This window comes from Gallus gallus, chromosome 2 (genome assembly GCF_016699485.2).
Source record: "Gallus gallus isolate bGalGal1 chromosome 2, bGalGal1.mat.broiler.GRCg7b, whole genome shotgun sequence".
Classification (NCBI taxonomy): Eukaryota; Metazoa; Chordata; class Aves; order Galliformes; family Phasianidae; genus Gallus; species Gallus gallus.
Genome location: NC_052533.1, coordinates 25247921 through 25267672, shown reverse-complemented (window position 1 = coordinate 25267672; position 19752 = coordinate 25247921). Strand labels below are relative to the sequence as shown.

At 35.1% G+C, this 19752-nt stretch overlaps 1 long non-coding RNA gene across 1 annotated transcript; it reads right to left on the bottom strand.

Moving 5' to 3' along the window:
- Window positions 1-2726: 2726 nt before the first annotated feature.
- LOC124417799 lies at window positions 2727-10642 on the bottom strand. Its single transcript, XR_006938634.1, has 3 exons — window positions 10065-10642; window positions 8961-9002; window positions 2727-6408 (listed from the first exon to the last, which is right to left on the bottom strand). It is a non-coding gene; the product is annotated as an uncharacterized LOC124417799 (long non-coding RNA).
- Between the last annotated feature and the right edge of the window lie 9110 nt (window positions 10643-19752).

Genomic DNA, 19752 nt, shown 5'->3' with positions numbered 1-19752 from the left:
AAGTAACTGACTCTGATATAACGTAGAGAATTTTACCTGTTATACTCCTGTTTTCGTTCTAGAAGAAAATGGCCATAGTTTCTCCAATTACTCCTTACATGGGGTTCTACACCTTTATCCATTGTAAAGTGCTTCACCTTTTTCATACGTCATACTTCAAGTATTATCTTTACCTTGATTCTTCATTAGCCATTCAAATTCTTGTAATGACATCCATTTGTTCAAATTAATTCTTTTGACATTTCCCTATGACACATGTATGCCATTATCCCAGATTTTGTATTGTTCTTAACAGCAAGAAAATGTGTAAAAATGAATTCACCGTTCTGTAATGTTGCAACTATCTTTTCTCTATTTTTTTAAAGAAGATCATTTTCAAGAAGCTATAGGTTATTTAAATAAAAGAGGGTTTGCTTATCTCTTTAGTTTTAACCTCAGTATATAGAGGTAATTAATGGGTTTTTCCATTAGAATTAGCTGTTTCTACACTGAAGCCTTATTTTGTTATTTTTTTTCTTGGAATTTTGCAACATAGGAGAGGGTTTATGAAACAGAAATGTAGTTTAAGTTGTCCAGTCTAAAGCATACTGAGATCACAGGCATTATTTTACTGAAGGAACTGAAATCATTAGGTGGTAACAGCTTGTTGTCATGCTAACTACCAACGTGGCCTGAATTGAAAGAGGAACCCTACTGAGATTCTTACCAGAACTCATTCATTAAGTCCCTCTCCTTGTTCTCATCTGCTTTGCAGCTGTAGCCAGGTGAGAATTAACAGGGCAGTTTACATCAGGCAGATGGTAGGTTCCCCAAGACAACTCTATTTAAAGAGTAAGGATGAGAAACTAGTAACTGGATAACAAGCTTGGGGCAGATGGGAAATAGAGAGATTCAGGATTCTTTTGTAGTATACTTTGAATTTACATTTGCTCCTTGGTGAGTGTTAGTGGAGGGGAGAAGTACAGAGTCTCTCAGGGATTATTGTCCTAGTTTCAGCCAAAACAGTATTGATCATACACCAGAGTTTTAGTGGTTGCTGGGTGATGAGAGTACACCTAGTACCAGACCTGCTGCTGCCTTTATGGTTTGATCAAAAAGTCTCCTTCCTTATTATAGTCTTTTCTTGCAACGTATCTTCCTAGTATTGCCAGGTACTATGAAGTTGCAGCACAGTTTATTATTTTCTCTAGTGTTAACTTTTTGTCTTCCTTTAAAATGATTACATTAAGATGACAGTGTTATTCCACCATGCAAAATGTGTTTCCCTTAAACAAGCAAGGGGTAGAAACACACTAGCTTAGTGTATTTGCAGCTTGGCATTCTATGGCAACTGAATTTTGAAGGAGATGTGTTGTGCTTGTGGGTTTTTTCTTCATTTTCTTAAAAATCTTTATTTGTAATTGTATCTACCAAGAGAAGATTAGATAAAATGTTCTTCTTTTGCACTTTGTTTATTCACATTTTGTTTTGTCAGAGTAAACAGTAAGACTCTACAAGTAACCAGACGAGTAGTAGACATAAAGCAAAATATGAAGATTCAGCTTTTGTATTTCTCACTAAAATAGTTATCTTAATAACATAGAGTACTTAATTAAAAAATTATAAACTTTTCTCTTTTTTTTCCCCAAATGTAATCAAGAGCTAAACATATGCACTACTGCTATGATAGCCTGTTGGTACCACTCCACTGTGGGATTAGAGAACTCAGGAAGATTAGCTGTTTTTCTCTCTTCTAAGTGGCTAGGAAGTTTTCCATCAATACCTAAAACTCTCATTCTGCCCGTGACTGTAATTCCTAGTGAGATATAGATAAAACCCAAAAAACAAGCATGCAAACGTTAAAGCTCACAACATTAAAATTTGGTCTGGTTCTTCAGTATTAAACACAATATCTTTTTGTAGCTAACACAGACTGTGTATTTGGAGGTATATGTGTTTCCTCTTGAAAATTTGGTAACATAGGCTATAGCCTGTGCATTATTTAAGATTTTAATGTAATTTGAAAGAATATGCATGGATCTCTTCTTTAAGTAAAGATAATTTGATTGAAAAAAAAAATGTATCAACTTCTCTCCTGTTTGCAAATGACACCTTCTCTTTGACAGGTATGATATCTTTCTTCTATCACGAAACTTGAATGTTTTGAACATATAGGTCATCCTAGAATTTTAATATCTGACTGGAAGTGATTTCTTCATCAGTTCTTCCTCCTTTGGTCATTTGTTTGTCTTTACTCTCAGAAGTATGCCTTAAGAACAGAACAGTTCTATCAATTTTAATGTAGGTCTTTGTATAAGATCTGAGCAATTAAAAAGAATTGAGGTATTTATAACATATTCTGATGCTACCATTTGTCAAGTTAGAATGTCTATATCTTTTCATTTCAAATAATGAATAAAAACAATGTGCCTCTCTGTGCACCTGGTTGAGATAGCTTAGTTTATTCTAACTGCATGCACACTTATTGCTATGTTATTGTACACCCTGGAAAGATCACAGAATGAAACACTGTAGTTAAGAAAGTTAAGCATTGTACTCCTGTATTAATGGTCATCTGCTTAAACATCTCTCTATCTGCTTTATACTATTTATAGATAAGATAAATAGAAGCAGGATCTGTTCATATTCATTTCCATCTTCAATCATCATGTAAATGGCTACTCATTCCATGTAGTGTTAGCTCTAAAGTGGAAAAAGAATTTTTCATATTAAAAATTTGCGTTCATATTCCTTTCATATTTACTTTCAAGCAAGGAAAGAAAACTTGAGCATCATCAACAGCTTTTTATGACCTTTTAATGGTCACTGTGAAAACATAGTCCTTAGTTACAATGAGTAGATTTTCCATCCTTAGGGTAGAGTTATACCTTCTGTTCATAGTTACAATAAGTAGAATTTCTATTCTTACATAATTCAGAGGATAGGGTTATTCAATTTTAGGGTTTTTTTTTTTTTTTTTTTTCAGATAAGAAGGATGTACAGCATCGACAAATTTTAGATTTCACGATTCCACATTTGAGGCATTTCATTTCTACTTCTGGAATGGTTTAAACAAAAATCTTCCAAGAACAAAATAAGTAAGAGTAAAATTTAATATTAATCATCATTTTGAGCAATTTCCAAGCTGTATTGCCATGTAAGCTTTATGTCAGCCTTTGTTTCTTCCCTATTTTCGCAATTCAATTTTATCTCTGATGATTACTTTAAAGTCATATAAGCAAGCACTGAAATATCTTTAACTCAGAACAGCCAGTGCCTTAGCAGTTTGCCTTTTCCAAAGCCCAGGTACCTCAGACGTGCTCAAATGCATTCATTCTTGATTAATCAGTCTCACAACTTGATGGAACCCACAGCAGGAGCATTCTAATATTGCCACAAATTGCACTCATTTCTATATATCATGAAAGAACATTGTTTCTGATAGTCCCGTCTATGTTTTTCCTTGAAAAGTATAGGTTACTGTTTACCGATCTCTAATTTTAAATGTCTGCTTATTTTACTGTTGAAGTAATAGTATTTATTGTTCACACCTGAAAGACTGTTGCTTTGTCTGAAAGTTTTGTGAGTTTTTCCAGCTACAACTTTTCTTCAAATTTAAGTGTTCCTTCTTCATTACCTTTCTTTTTTTTTTTTCATTCTGTTTATCAGATGAATGTGCCCATAGAATGTAATTTGTTAAAGTTGAACTGGGGTAAGAGGGGAAGGAAAAAAGTAGTATTGTAACAATGTGTCTATTTCACATATTTTGTTTAGTTATTTATTTGACAATTACATGCATGGGAAATATGTAACGTACTTCCGAAGTTAGTCCTTCTTGTTCATCCTGGTAATTGAAGAGGAATTTGAAGACAGCTATGTGAATTTCTGAAGACTAAAATGTTTCAACTTCACCTTGGTAGGATGTGAATTTTCTATGTAAAGTTTCAAATTCCAATAAGCACAGTTGTGCTTCTAATGGTTTAGTGAGAACCATTGGTGATGGGTGAATGGTTGGACTGGATGATCCTGTGGGTCTTTTCCAACCTTTGTGTTTCTAGTAATTCTAATTCTAATCCAGGTTTTATCTGTTTATTGGCAAGGCACATGTTTTTTTTTTTTTTTTTTTTTTTTGTTGTTGTTGTTGTTGTTTGCTTATTTTGTAATTGTATATTCTCACTGTATATTCTCACAGAAAATCAAGTGCTTTCTTCTCGAAACAATAGGATCCTCATTTAACTGTAAAGCATCAAGGACCACTTTAGTATATAAATCACTTGGAAATACAGGTTGCACATGTGTGATAGGAAAGGGGGAGTAGGTAAAATTAATCACAGTCATCTTCCTCTCAATTTAGATTTTGGGAAAATCATTTTCATTTTCTCAGTAGCCTTCCCACATTTAGAAGGTGAGGTTAAAGTAGTTAGTCAATTAGAGATGTGCAAGGGCAAGAAAAAATGACTGTTTCATAACACACTATTTTTAAACTGTGTCTTTTACACCAAATAAGTTCTTGCTGAGAAAATGCAGAGGTTAGCTCAAAAAATATAATACAATCTTCCAAAATAGTAATCTTTGCTCATCCTAAAACACTGTATGTAATTCATAATAAGATTACTTTCTGTTTTATTGGTCTGCATTAGAATTAAGGTAATTTCATTACTTATGTTTCTATACTTGGAAATGGTTCCAATATTACCAAATAACATTAATTTATAAGTATGTTTTGTGTTATTTGTATTTGAAATATATCAAAGCAAAACAGCAATACAATTAAAAAACTGACTATATCCCTTTATTATATACTATCAGAAGAAACAGCCATGCTTGATTAATATAAAATGAAGTTAATTACAATAAGAAGGAGGCCAGCTTGTGCTTTGTCTTAAGCAACAGGTTATTCTAAGCAAGGAACAACAATTTCATTCAGCTGGAGGCTGAAGAGTTCTGATCAAGACTCATAGATGTTAAGTCATTAATTTAAAATAACTAAATAAATAAAAGTAAGTACAAGAAAATTTCCCTCCATGTGATGCTTCAGAAACCACAGACCAAATCCAATTTGTTTTGCTCAGGTATTTCTTTTTTTTTTTTTTTTTTTACTTGAGCGATAGGGTAGTCTTGAACAGGTAGACTTGCAATTCAAAAGAATTACATCTGAAATGGTTGTACGTAGGTAGCTCTGAAAGTAATGCTTCCTATTAATTTCCATAGAAACTGCAACAAAGGGCACAATAATGCTATTTGATAGAGGAAATCTCAGCTACAAAACACTTGTATTCAAAGCACTCATTTGCAACATAGTCACCACTTGCTTTCCACTGTCTTATTTTAGACAGTGGAAAGCAAGAGTCTGCATGATGTGGTTGTAAAAATCTGCACCAGTGGAGGTGACCCACTGCTTCACAGCTGCTATGATGGCATCATTGCTGAATTGTACCACTCACCACTTCACCATCCTCACATCCACTGTATGGTCTTGAAAAATGTTCAGTAAACTATCAGTGAATGTCAGTGAGTGCCATTTTTTCCTCATGCAGGAATTTAATGACACACCTTTGCTTCATATACACTTCCATGTCAGATGCCATTTTGTCAGACTGCTCCTCTGCTGTCATCTGTTGCATGGAAACAAGATGGGGTACTGGTGGGAAGATCTGACTGCAAGGCACCAATATCTGTTTCTGAAGTTGTGGGCCAACATAATAAAATAGGAGGAATTATTTTCAGAGTGGTCCTCAGAATTGGGATAGCAAATGATGTCTGATTTTGTTTTACCATACCTAAAGCAGAGTATTAGGACTTCAGCATATATACCAACTTTATTCATCTACTAGTACAAAAGAGCATAGAAGATATCATGTAGGAAGATAAACAAAGTAATATTTTTGCAAGCTGTCTAGGTAAAAAGATCAGTTTAAGTCCTAGATCAAAGCCTTTACACTAATACACAGCATGGAAGATAAGCAGGAGGAGTTGAAAACCATGATGTGCTTGGAAAATTTTGATCTGGTTGCTATCAGGAAACATGGTGGGATGAATCTCACAACTGTCATACACATGGGCTCTTCAGAAGGGATAGACAGGGTATGTTGTACCTAGTCCATAGACACTATTAGATAGTGCCTATCTGCACGTTTAAATGTATTAATATCCTGAGTGGAGACCTTGATCATTAAAGAAACTCCTCCAGACATTTCCAGCCTTAGAACTGATGAAATTGTACATGGAAACCACACTTGTAAATATTCAGTGGGTAGCGTTCTTGCAGATGTAGAACTGATCATATAGAACCGTGAGCCATTTGGGTGTAAGGATCCAATGAAAAGTGCTTCAGGGACTTTCAATCAATCCAGCTGGAGTCACTGTTGCTCTGGAGATTGTGACTGTCACTGGCTGGACAGCAGCTAACCATCCCGCTTAAGCATGATCCTGTGCAAGAAATACCAATGATTTCATTTTTTCACACCCTGTGTCAAAGTCAATTTGAGCATATTTAATTAAAATAATGAGGAAAAGAGTAGAGAAGGATGGCTTTGAGTATTTAGCAAGTGGAATGGCACAGTTTATATTCTTCATACATAAGACAGAGGTTTTTCATTTCACAGGCATTTGCAGCTGCTTTCAAATGGTCACGCCTTTTTCTCAAGATATTGGACTTAACAAAGACTTAAAATCTTTTTTTGTGAGAGAAGTTTTATTTCAGGAACAGTATTTATGGCTTTTAATTTAAACATGGTTACAAGAAAGAAAGCAGAAAGAGACCCAATTTTTATGCATTGCTGGTTTAGTTTCCTGAAGTCAAAAATGGCTCTTGAGTCATGCAATACCCCAGTCTTCCAGTACTGTCTTTTACATTATTGGTAAGTGGGAAAAAATTAATTTAACTAGAGGTTTATGCCTCTAAAGCAAATTTGATTTTGCAGTTGTCTCCGTGATTTTTATGATTCTAAACTGCTGTATTCAGCTGACTATAGATACTTCAAAATACAACACTGTTATTATTATGGAGAAGGGTCAGGTCCAATGACCTCTACAATAATAGTAACAGCCCAAGGAACACAGACACTTACCTTGAGCTTAAAGTGTAACATTTATCCCAAAATAATTCAGTAGTATCCTGTGAAGGATAGTGCGGTTCTGACCTCAAATTCTCAAATGCTTCTCTTTCACCCATTGTCCTAGACCACTCTAAACTGTCCCCTGGTGATGCTTTAAAAGCAGCACATTGCTGCAACAAATGCAGGATGTTTTCTTCTAGATGTCACTACCAGCCTTAGGCTCTCTGAAAGGCTTTCTTGTCTAGATGTCTTTCCTCTTGCAGTTTTGCTAGTTTTCACTTTGTTTGTACAAATCAAATGTATTTCACTTGATTTTTGTCAAAAAAAAATCAATTAACCACCTTTTACCATCTGTTTGTTGTCGGTTTCTGTATACATGAAGATGCCATGATAGAACATTGCACAACTGCTTCTTGTGCTGTTGGCCATTTTGAATCCAAACCAGCAAATTCCAAGTAAGTTCTAAGTTCTTTCCAATCTTAGGAATGTGGTGCTTTTATGTACAGACAGATGGGAATCCTGTTATTACTGAAGAAGTACAGAATTTCCAAGACAATTTGGGGACTGACTAATCAAAATCATTTTACTGGCATCAGTTTTGAAACAGGTAGCAAAAGTGATTTATAAACATTCAGAAGGTCATAGCTGAATTTCAAAGAGAATAAAACATTTTTAGTTTGAAATATAGGCTACAACAGCTGCCAGCTTTTGATACAAAAACGATCAGTCCTAAAACTCCTTTCAGCATATTAGAAGCATAAATTACTTTTTTCTCTACTCAAATTCACATTTAACGTTGTTACATAGACCTGCCTGATACTATTCAAAGTTCTCCCTTCAGTGATGATTGTTCATTTTAATATTTTATTTTACCAAGTAATACTGTTGTATGGATTTTAAAAAACACATAAATTTTGGGATTTATAACACTTTTGTATAAGTTTATTCCCTCATTAACATATCAGAAATCTTGAAACTACAAGCAGTTCAAAATAAACTTAGGAAAGTTTTCAGCCTCTGCTCCTCCAATACTGCTTTTCACTAGGAATATTATAAATTTTTATCCAAGGTTTCCTTGCAAATGGAGAAATTTATTTACAGTTCATTCTATCAAAATTACTCTGAGCCAACAGAGCCTTGTAATAAGGGCATTAACAAGCACTTTCTGTTTATCAAGAGCAATATTCATTGCCTTCCTTGGTTACTGTTTCTGCAGCCCTACAGGGAAAAGGACTTGCAGGGAAAATACATGGTTTGCTTAAAGTGGTAAAAGGATGAACTTGTCTGTCTGATTACTAAACAAATAAACAAACAAACAAAAAAACCTGTATGTATTCTAATTAGGACATTTACCATAAATATCCTATCAAATCCATTTCTCTTATATAACCACGCAGATGATTATTACCACTGATTTTTCATTGTTTGATTCTCAATATAACATGGCTTGATAGCATGCAACGACTGTGAATTTGTCCTAGCCTCTTCAACAGTTTAAATTTCATAGAATCATAGAATGACTTGGGTTGGGAGGGACCTCAAAATCATCTAGATCCAACTTCTCTTCCATGGGCAGGATTGCCAACCACTACATCAGGCTTCCCAGGAACACATCAAGTCTGGCCTTGAACGCCTCCAGGGATGGGACATCCTCATCTTCTCTGGGAAGACTGTTCCTGGGCCTCACCACTCTCTAAGTGAAGAATTTCTTCCTAACATCAAACCTAAACCTCCCCTCTTTCAGTTTAAGTCCCTCTCTCCTTGTGCTATCACTATCTACCTGTGTAAAAAGTCAATCCTCCTCCTGCCTGTAAAGCAGGCTACATGGGTAACTTGGTGATCTGTTCTTACTTTCCATCACTTTTCTACCTCTTCTCTTGAAGATGTTATTGTTAAGATCTATTGTAAAACAGTGATACTTACCTGTCAGGGTCTTCACTGTTGTGTCCTATTCTCTTTGTCCCTCTAAAGAGAAAACAGATAAAATGATACTTCATAAAAGAAATAATCTATCACTTTTCTTTTTGATACAGTCCTTTCCTACATTCCCTGGTGCTTTAAGATTTAAGCTGTTTCTAGAAGGAGTTTTATGCTAGTATTTGTTTGCAAAGTGTCTACACTGTTTTTTGTTTGTTTGTTTGTTTGAGGTCGTGTTTATTTTAATTACTAATAAAATAATGTAAAGGAAGGTATCCAAGATTCTTCTCTATTACCTGTGGGGTAAGTGTGATCCAGTCCTCTTTCCTGGTAGCTGCTGTTGATACATAAGGATTCCTTTCATCTATCCCTTCACACATAAATGAGACAGTATGTTTGAATTTGTTACTGAGATATTATTGGCTACATGGTATACATAAAAGCATTCTTGTGTTCTCTCTTATAGTTAATTATTTTTTTGCTTAAATTCTCCTTTGAGAATAAGTGATTTAACCCCCAAGCTACCTAGAGTCTTGTGAATTATGCTCACGCCTCACTTTTTGATTATGGTAATGCTACTGATACCATCAGCACAATAATTAATAGCAGGTTTTGTCAATTTTCTGCTTGACAAAATCCTCCTCGAGCCATACCTACATCTTACCACATCACACAGGATTACATTCTTTCCCTTCTCCTCTTAATGTTCTTTCACTTTTCTTGTCTGTATGTGAATATCTTGAGCTTAATTTTAAACTGTGCTTATTTCTTTCATCTGCAAGCAAAAGAAAAAGAGTATGGGGGACTCCAAGGCTTCTGCTTACTCATTTTCAGTGTTTAGTAATGTTTTACCAGCAAATACTTCTCAAAATAAAATAAGGGTACCCTGGAATATTTTGTTTTTCAGCTGCATCTTGAAAAAGCCAGTGCACAATAGGTTAAACAAAGCTACTGACAATTTCAATTTACAGCCAGCAGCAGAGAAAATTTTAATAGAGAAAAACAGGAAATATCCACAGCAAGGCCCCCATTATCTAACAAATTATTTGCTTTCAAAATATATTAAAATCACGCAGATCTTTGCAGGACTGTCTGTAGCACAACACTTACCTGCCTCCTGGCAACACAGTTACAAAGGCGAAGTGTGTCTCATTCGACTTGTGATATTATAATGAGATGTGAGCCTACATTAAAGAGTAACATGTTTGTTTTCTGAGTGAAATTCCCCAGGTATTCCAGGATGCCAAGCAGCCTTTCTATCTGTCTGCTCTATTGTTAGCATGTTTCATAAATCTAACTCAAATGCAGCTGAATCTTTTCCTTTACAAAGCATCAGGTTTTGAAGCTAGGCAGCCATCACATGCATAAAATGGTTAATTACGCTGTGGCTTTCAAAGGTAATCTTAGTTTAAATTATTTGCTGTTCTGTGAGAAAAGGGTCACCTATGCACCATAACTACAAAGGGAAGAAGGCATTTCTGCTGTCTGTTCTGTCTCCATTTTGAGTTCAGGCTGCCTGCTGATTATTCTGCATTCACTTCTCTAAAAAGCTTATTAATGTGGTCTAGAGGGAGACTGTCAGAAATGGCAGAGTGAATCAAGGGATTTTCCTTCAACATCCAAATGACATGCTGCAGCAAGAGAATTAAACAGATGACTAACCAGTGCCCTTTTGTCTGCAGATGAAGATGGGATTGCCAACTTGTAAACCAGAGACTGACATTTGGGTGGATTAAATTGTCCTGTTATTGTATTGCTAGTTTCTAATCACTGGTGCTTTCTTGATCTCAAGTGCCTCAGCTGAAAGCCTTCTCAGTTCTCTAAGAATTGTTTGCTGAAACCCTCAGCAGAGCTTTTGCTGTAAACATTTATCCATAGAGAAGTACTGCTTCGATGCTGACTGAGGAGAGTAGTTGGCTTCTAGGTATTTAATTAAAACATTAAGCAGAAAAAGCTTTAGTGTCAACATTCACAAGTGCTTTACTATAGCCGTGGGTTCTTATAATTGAGTTTTCCTGCAAATGTTTTTTTTCCTCTTTCCTTCTCTAAGAGCTGGAATAGCTTGTGGTTCTCTTTGCCTCATGCTGCTAGTTGTGGCTTTGAGACTGTGCCCCATGCTGTCATCCTCTGGATTCTTTCAATCCGGTTGTTAGCTTTAATTTCTAAAATCAAGATTGGATGGCAACAAGGGGCTCTAATGAAGAGTGGAGAGAAAAAAGTCATTTGTTAAACAGCATTAAGAATTCTTATTTGCAGCAGCACATATTGTGGTCAAGCTGATTTGTTCTGATTTTGTAAGCTGTCAGATGCTTTTTACCTTGCAATTAATATTAACAGGAAGAATACACTGCTCAGGAACCAAAGGTACAATGACACCTATAACAGTTCTGTCCAGGTATACATTTGCCATGATTCAGATGCTTTGTCATTTAGAAAAACAGAGACTGCACCTTCCCATGAACACTGTCATTAGTATTTGCATTTAGAAAATACTGTGCTCACACAATTAATTGTTATCAGTTAGTTCATCAAATTTCTACTCTCAAGAATACTGCTTTATTTAAATTAAGCAAGCAAACAAAACAAAACAAAATAAAAACACCAAAACAAACAAACAAACAAACAAACAAAGAAAAGTCTTGTACCTTCCAGCTTGGAACTAATAGCAAAGTACAAAGCAATATCCTTTCACAACACTTTTCTGAATTAGATCTGTAGACAACAGGCTTTTCTTCCAGCACTCTGGGAAATCTCAGTTCTACTACCTCAAATGGTCCATGCATTTTACATCTTCAACATAATGAGTTAAATAAGAAGCTGTTTTCCCTGAAGAAAGCAGCGTGGTGAAGATTTAACATAACATCTTAAGTCATAGAGACAACTTTTCTGAGATTATAACCCACTGTTTCCAGATTGTCCTGGTATTCTGTATACGAAAGTACATAATCTGTGGGTTACATAAATGAAAGAAGACTTGTTAAGAAACATTCTGAGATCTCTACTTCTGTAGTTATTCTTGCTTTATACTCTCACTTCCCTAACTCTGACAAACAGAAGTTAGAGGGGAAAATTTTAGTAGAGCATACTTTAATATAGTCGGCTACCTGTTCACAGCCACTTTACAGTTAATATACTTTGCACACCTCAGTTAGAAAGGATATCCAGGTTTAGGCTGGTGCAAAGCTGCCAGCTGTGTGGTGTGTTGCTGGAGCTTTGGGTTCCTGGAGCCTTGTCTCCCTCCCTAGCCTGTGGTGCATTGCAGCTGGTAGCACAGCTCCCTTGCTGCAGCTGGCTGATTCCCCCTCAGTATTCCTGACATCAGGAAGCAACATGTGTTTGCAGTTCTTTATAAAGTATTTACAAAAAGCCCTGGAGCCAAGGGTATTGCTCCATTAAGCAACACGGTTCTGCTTTATAGACATAGCATGAATTAGCATGACACAACTACCGCATCCAAACTCACCTCCTTGTTACCCTCAGTACTTTGCCATTTCACTGCAGTGATAGGTATATAGAAAAGCACAGGAACAGCAACAACAGTGTTACCCTCTCCTATGCTAGGAGGTAATCCCCTTATGATGTATGCTCACAGTAGTTACCATTCAAAATCAATAGCAGTGAATCATTTCTTCTTATTACTGTATTTACTGTGGGAATAACTGTATGCTTTCACCAGCATCCCAAGCCTTTAGTAGTTTGATTTGCATAACTGCAAACAACATTGCAGATACTTCTTGAATCTGTTAAATAAGCTTTTGAAGTACTATTAGAAGATGAATCAGTCACATAAACAACTTAAACAACAAGAGCTACTATTACTGTTTCATTCTGTAAAAAAGGGAAACAATGCCAATACTGGAATATCTTGTGAGAGAAATCCCTGAAACCTTTGAAAATGTTTCTTTAGAAGGTGGAAATAACAAGTAAGTACACAATAAAGAGCAAAATTGAAAAAGAGAGAAAAACTCAATAGAATCAGTTTAGTTGCAAAAAGTATATTAATTCTATTCAACTAAATTCTTCTCCTCTCTTTACACCTTCACACACACACAGACACATAGACATATGATGTATTTTCAGAGAAATGCATATCTTTTTGTGTATCAAGTTTTGAGCTAGATTATTAAGATTGGAATGCCTGAATAAACATTTACTTCTCCCTTCCCCCGTTTTCCAAGAACTGCATTTTCTGTCAAAGATCTGCAAGAAGGAAAAAGAACACTGGCTGAAGACTGCTATTTTTCTTTCTTATTTTGCTATTTTTAACTACCATTTTTTAATAAAATAAAAATTAATCTATTAAAACATCATTCTATTTGAAAATTTCTCATAAAGGAAATTCTGAGCAAAATTATTTCATAATAATAAATGAAAATTAAAAAGTGATATTTATTTTGCAATTTAAGTGTTGGAAATAATTAGGAGAGACAATATGCATTCTTACAATTACTTTAAAAAATTATATGTTAAAAGAGAAGGTGATTTGTGATTTGATGAAAAGTTATGAACTTAAGTTAGTAAGTAAATTAATTTAATTTCAATATATTGTTTTGATTGTCATAAGAAGTCGTGTCTAAACTGTGGAAAATATTTTAGAATGCATTAATAAAAATGGATGTTGTCTCTTTAAAACTTGCATTAGCAAGCTGGGGAAGTCATTAGTATACAGCTGTAACCCTAAGAGTGTAGACTTGAAAGAACTGTTTATTTTCTGCCTTGCAGCTGTGTGTAAAACCCACTGAGAGAAACTTGTTACCAATTACTGGTTTAGAGGCTTCAAGTAAAGACAGCAGGTACCAAGAGAGTAAAACAGTCTAGTTCACAAATAACTATAAAACACTGAAATTCCTTAAGAGCAGTTGTTGAAGGAAAGGAGAGGAAATATAAGTGCTGAAAAGAAAAGGAGGGAAGGAAGGAAGGAAGACAAAGCAAAGTGAAAGAAAGAGATGAAGAGGAGAAAGAGTTAACTGAGACTGAGAAGGAAGGTTTTGCTTCCATTTAAAAACACCAGATCAATAGCTGCAATCCAAGAAACCAATGCAATTCAAATAACATCCCAGTACTTGTAATAACCAATTGGAAAGTCACACTCATAAAACATAATGTCACTGAAGAATATATTGTAAAAGGAAAGAACATTTAAAGAGTACAAGAGAAATTAACATGAACTATTGCAAAAAAAAAAAAAAAAAAATCCAATTCTGACTTGGAAGAGAGTTTATCAATCAGTGAAAATAACATGATTTTGTTAACTGAGAAGAAAAAAAAGTGAAATATTTTGGGTTACACCAAAAAAAAATGGATTATTAAATGAGAAACAACTGATAACCCTGAGGTGAACAAGAGAACAAGATAAATGAGCAAAGTGAGAAAACCTCAAAAAAGTCATGTACAGGTAGCAGTATAGGGGTAGTCTGATATGTTCTAAAACAGATGTGTCCAACCTATGGCCCACAGGCTGCATGTAGCGCCAGACAGCTAGTAATGCTGCCTCACAATATCTTAAACCTTTAAAATTATTATGAGATTTTTAGCACTGTTTTTTCATGATTCAATTCTGTACAGCTCAAGTGCATACTGCACAGGCAACAATGGAAAACTGCATGGGAAGGTGCAGTGCAGTGTTAACTCCACTTCTCCCACATGCCACACACACTGAGTTGAATCAAAATTCTGTGTGTATTGAACATCACATGTTCTTGTGCCACTTGGTGAGTAAAACACAGTGATTGCCAAGAACAATATTTCAGCCTACTTACATGTGTGTGTCAGTAGAGATGTATTTGTTTGTTATTAAGAAGACATCTAGGTTTTCTTATTTCATTATTAAAATTGGGCTTGTGTTATTTCAAAAAATGTCAACACATTTGATGGAAGAAATATCCAGAACACTCGTGTAGTGCTGACAGATTTTATTATCTCAAAAGAAAGGTGAACCCAAAACAAAAGAAAAAAAGAAAAAAGATGAAGGAAGGATGAAGGAAGAGTGTTCAACAATAAATGGACAGATGTAAGCAAATTTGTTAACATAGATAGTAAGGTGGTATGCTTAATTTATAAGGAAATAGTGTCATTTTTTCAAAGATGACAATTTGAAAAGATGCTATATGAAAAAAACATGCTGTTTAATTCAGTGCTTATCAAGAAATGTTTTGTAAAGACAAAATAGAGGAACCATCTTAACAAATACTTTTTTAAAATGTTACAGCTCAAATGGACTCTATTATTAAACCTAGTTATATGGTAGCAAAACTGTTCGCAAAAACAAAACAAAACAAAACCACATATTGATGGTAAGTTTATTAAGCAGTGTATGGAAAACATGTCACATATAATTAGTACTGATGAAAAATAGATTTTTCTAAAATCTTTTTTAAAATCACCAAAATACAGTTCAGGAGAACTGAAGATATAAGAAAATCTACTGAAAGAAATTTGGAGAGTAAAGTTACTAATTTCAAACTTCATATTTTGGTGATGAAAGTACAGATGCTACAGGTATGGATCAACTTGCCATTTTTATTAAAGGTATTGAAAGCAAAGATAATGCCATGAAGAAATAGCTTATTTGATACTATTTTAAGGCAAAACTACTTCTCTTTATTTGTATGAAGTGGTAAAAATTACATTAAAGAGATTTTATTTAACCTTCGTCATCAGATCTGGTATAGCTACTGATGTCAGTGTGGTGATGGCTGGTAAAAAAGTGGGGCTTATAAAATTAATAGAACATGATGCAACTGCCACCAGCAACTCACATTTGAGGAAATATCCCTGCAACATACAACAAGAAAATTTATGAATTAAAATTTTAGTAATAGATAATGTCATGCAAATCACCATCAAAGCTGTGACTTTCATTTAGTCCAAGGGATTGAAGCATCACTGATTCCAGGAGTTTCTTGAAAGTATGGATACTGGTTATGGGGACATCGTTTCTGGAGTAAGGTAGCTAAGTTGAGGTAAAATAACAAAAAGATTTTATGATCAGGAAGCCTTCATAAAATCCAACACCTTGGTTAGCTTTGTTCGTAATACCTTCAACAAAAAAAAAAAACAACAGTTATAATTTCTCTAAGCATTTGAATGTGATTCACAAATAAGCCTCAAACTTCTTCATATTTTGGTCTACTTCTTCCTTTCTTCCCCCTCATTTATGGATGACTGCCAGTTTCATATAATCCTTGCATTCAGAGCAAGCAAAAGCAAGATACTGCGCTCAGATCTGGTACAAAAGAGAATATTGTGGGCATTTTCTCTTCTCTTTTACATCCTCACATTGACAGGATGAAGTCCAGCTGCTTGTGCATTATGTTTCTAAAGCAATTTTCATCAGAGGAGCTCAAAGTGCTGAACAAATATAAGCCCTATAATACTCCACGGAAAAGAAGACTTTCTATGGTATTTCTGCCCGTTCAAAGTTAGAAAGGGAAAGAAGTTTAAAGATAAAGTCTAGTTCAGAGAGATATTAAGCAGAAAACAAAAACCAGAAACAGTTAAAACATTAATCTTCTAGATCAAGTTGTCCTTGGCCCTATCCAACCTGGCCTTGGATGCCTTTAGGGAGGGCTCTTCCACAACTTCTCTGAACAGCCTTTACCAGTGCTTCACCACTCTCTGAGCAACTAATGTCTGCCTAATGTCTAATCTAAACCTCCCCTCTTTTAGTTTAAACCCATTCCCCTTGTCCTACCACTATATCAGACTGTGTAAAAAAGTTGGTCTCCCTCATGTTTATAAGCTCACCTAAAGTACTGGAAGGCTGCAATGAGGTATCTCCAGAGCTTCCTCTTCTCCAAGCTAAAACAGTTACGCATTTTATTCTACATTACACTGTGTAAGAAAACATCTTGAAACAGAAGAATAATTCCAAAACCTGAATACTGAACATTAAACTTTCTAGAGGAGAAAATTAGACTTTCTCATCACCATTCAAAAAGGAGTAAGACTTGCTATTACTTGTCTACAAACCAGCTGCTGTTCTAATAATCTTTCATGAATGTCCATGGGTTTTACTAATCTCAGTTTTAATTTCCTAATCCCTGGGCCTCTATACCATCCACGGGTTTGTATAGACTTTTAAGTCTATACAAGAAGTATCATCAGTGTCAAGGTAAAAGAGACAACTATGAGAGGAATATTTGATCCACTCACAATTGCTATCACAATCACAATAATATGAGACAATTCAAGAAAGATATACAAGGGTTATTATATTAAAACAGAATGCTAAAACAAGAGCTCTGGACAAGACAAAAGATTTGAAGCCACAAGCAGTTTCTAAAATCATATGCGTACTAAAGTCAGCTGGTAGATACTCCCAGTAAGAACTGGCTTGAGAAAACAGAAGAAAATTTCTCCTTTTGGCATGGTCTTCTACTAAAGCACAGTTTGAAATATCTGTTCTCATATAGTCTTTCTTTGTTTTTTTGGTAACCCATAAATAAAAACTTTAAGTTATTTTTACATATAAAATGCTGATAGAAAAATTAGGCAAATACTGATTACAAAATGAAAGTTCTCACTGCATGTGTTATTTAAATATGTATCACTCATTATATCAGTATATCATAGGCACACATACATAGTCTTTACACGAGCTACTATTCATGTGACAGAAGGATTTCTGATTATGCATAGAAATCATTGTGAGAGTAACTGAATTATTTCCAGATTTAAAGGCGCTTTGTAAAGATGGCTGTTGCTTACCCTAAATGCTTTTTATATGTTTTCCTTTAAGGTGCAAATTGTGACTTCATTGGTTTTAAAGGCTTGCTAAAAGGATATTCCAGTGTTTACTTGAAAGAGGCTGCTTAAATGTTTAATGACATTAGCTCTTTGCAAACGGCATTCATTTCCTGTATATGCAAATTTTCTTAATGTGAAAACCCCATAACAGGTAGAATGTAGAAAGTTAATGAAGCCGTGTAATTACTATCACTATAGTGACTGCAGTCCCCAGAGAACAATAATGTGATAAAATACATGGGTTTTGACTTTCTTTGGAAACAACAGCTTATAATTTGAAAATAGATAGTAAAATATTTTCATTATCTTCTGTTGCTTTCTAAAGCAAATGGCAGGTAAAAATAGATTATGCTTTTATTAACTTCAAAAAAGGGAGATAATGGAATTAGGCAACATTTAATTGCATTCCATTTTCCATGGCTGGCATTGTTTTGGGTTTAAACTCTTCTTTCAGCCATGGTGTAAAGCCAAATTCAAACCAACTTCAGCCTGAAAATCTTTATTTCCAGGAATGGAAAGATACATATTGAAAATTACCATTTTTTTAACATACTCTGTAGTATGTAAGAATCAAAATCATTTTGGGCCCTTCACTACAAAAAAGGCACCAAAGACCTGGTGCACATCCAGAAAATCTGGTTGAGGGCCTGGAGCACAAGCCCTATCAGGAGTATCTGAGGGAAGTGGGGAGACCTTATCATTCTCTACAACTACCTGAAAGGAAGCTGTAGTGAGGTGGAGGTTGGCCACCTCTTTCAAGTAACTAATGACAGGAGAAGAGGGAATGGCCTCAAGCTGTGTCAGGGGAGGATCAGTTTGGATATTAGGAAGAATTACTTCTGAGAAAGAGTGATTAGGCATTGGAATAGGCTGCCCAGGGAAGTAGTTGAGTTGCTGTTTCTGGAAGTGTTTAAGAAAAGAGTAGATGTAGTACTTAGGGACATAGTTTAGTGGTCAATATTGGTAGTAGGTGGAGGGTTGGACTATATGATCTTAGAGGTCTTTTCCAAAATTAATGATTCTATGATCCTATGTAGCATTGCCAGTGGCAGTAACAGGAGTTGCATCTTGATATAACATGGTCAAATCATCTTAATGATGAAGCTACAAACATTGAGTATTAGCAGCCTGAGATTTTTCCACAAAGGTCAAATCTGACACCTGTTAAATCAGGTACTGCTCTGTGTATCTCAACTGGATGTGGGCTGAGCTCCACAACATGTTCTGGATGCACAACCTACAGTCCTGTACTAATGGCTGCAATCCAGACTGGAAGGGCAGCTTTTGTCCCTTCCACTCCTCAAACCAGCCTTGAAGGAGACACTGTTATGTAGCTCTGTCCTTGCCCATTAATAGGAAAAGGATATGTACAGGTTATGCATGAGGAGCTTGAAAGTGTTTCTTGTTCTACAACAATGGAAATTGGACAGCTAATTTCCTGAAGCACTATGTAAAACCTAGCCACAGTGGGCATTTAGCAGTACATCCATTGATTGAATTTCATTTGCATAAAATCTTCACACAGTTGTTAAATACAAATAAGTCAGTAAAACTCCATGTCAATTCCTGAACATTTCACACTGAAGAACTGCATTTCTTAGATAAATTAATTGTTGTGAATTCTTCATCCACCTTAATTTATCATTCACCTCATTGTGAAGATTAATTAATGTCAGTAAAACAATTATGAAGATGAAAATTGTTATTAGTATTTAGAAAATACGCATATTTGTTCTGAACAGAATGTGAGTCATATCAAAATATTTCTCATGCCATCTCAGAAATACTCTGCACTTATATTTATTCCAGGTCTTTTCAGTGCATGGCTAGTTTTTTCCCCAGATAGAGGACAGATTCCTAATGGCACCACTGTGTCAGGATTTCAGTGATATTCAGACTCCTAAATGCCTTTTTAAAATGCTTCTTTTTAAAAGCATTGGAAGAGTCACACTCTCTCTAAGTTTGATATACAAATGTAACTAGTGACATTCAACTAAAGGAAGCAAAGGCTCCATTTGGTATGGAGAATCAAATCATACTTCTTGAACAA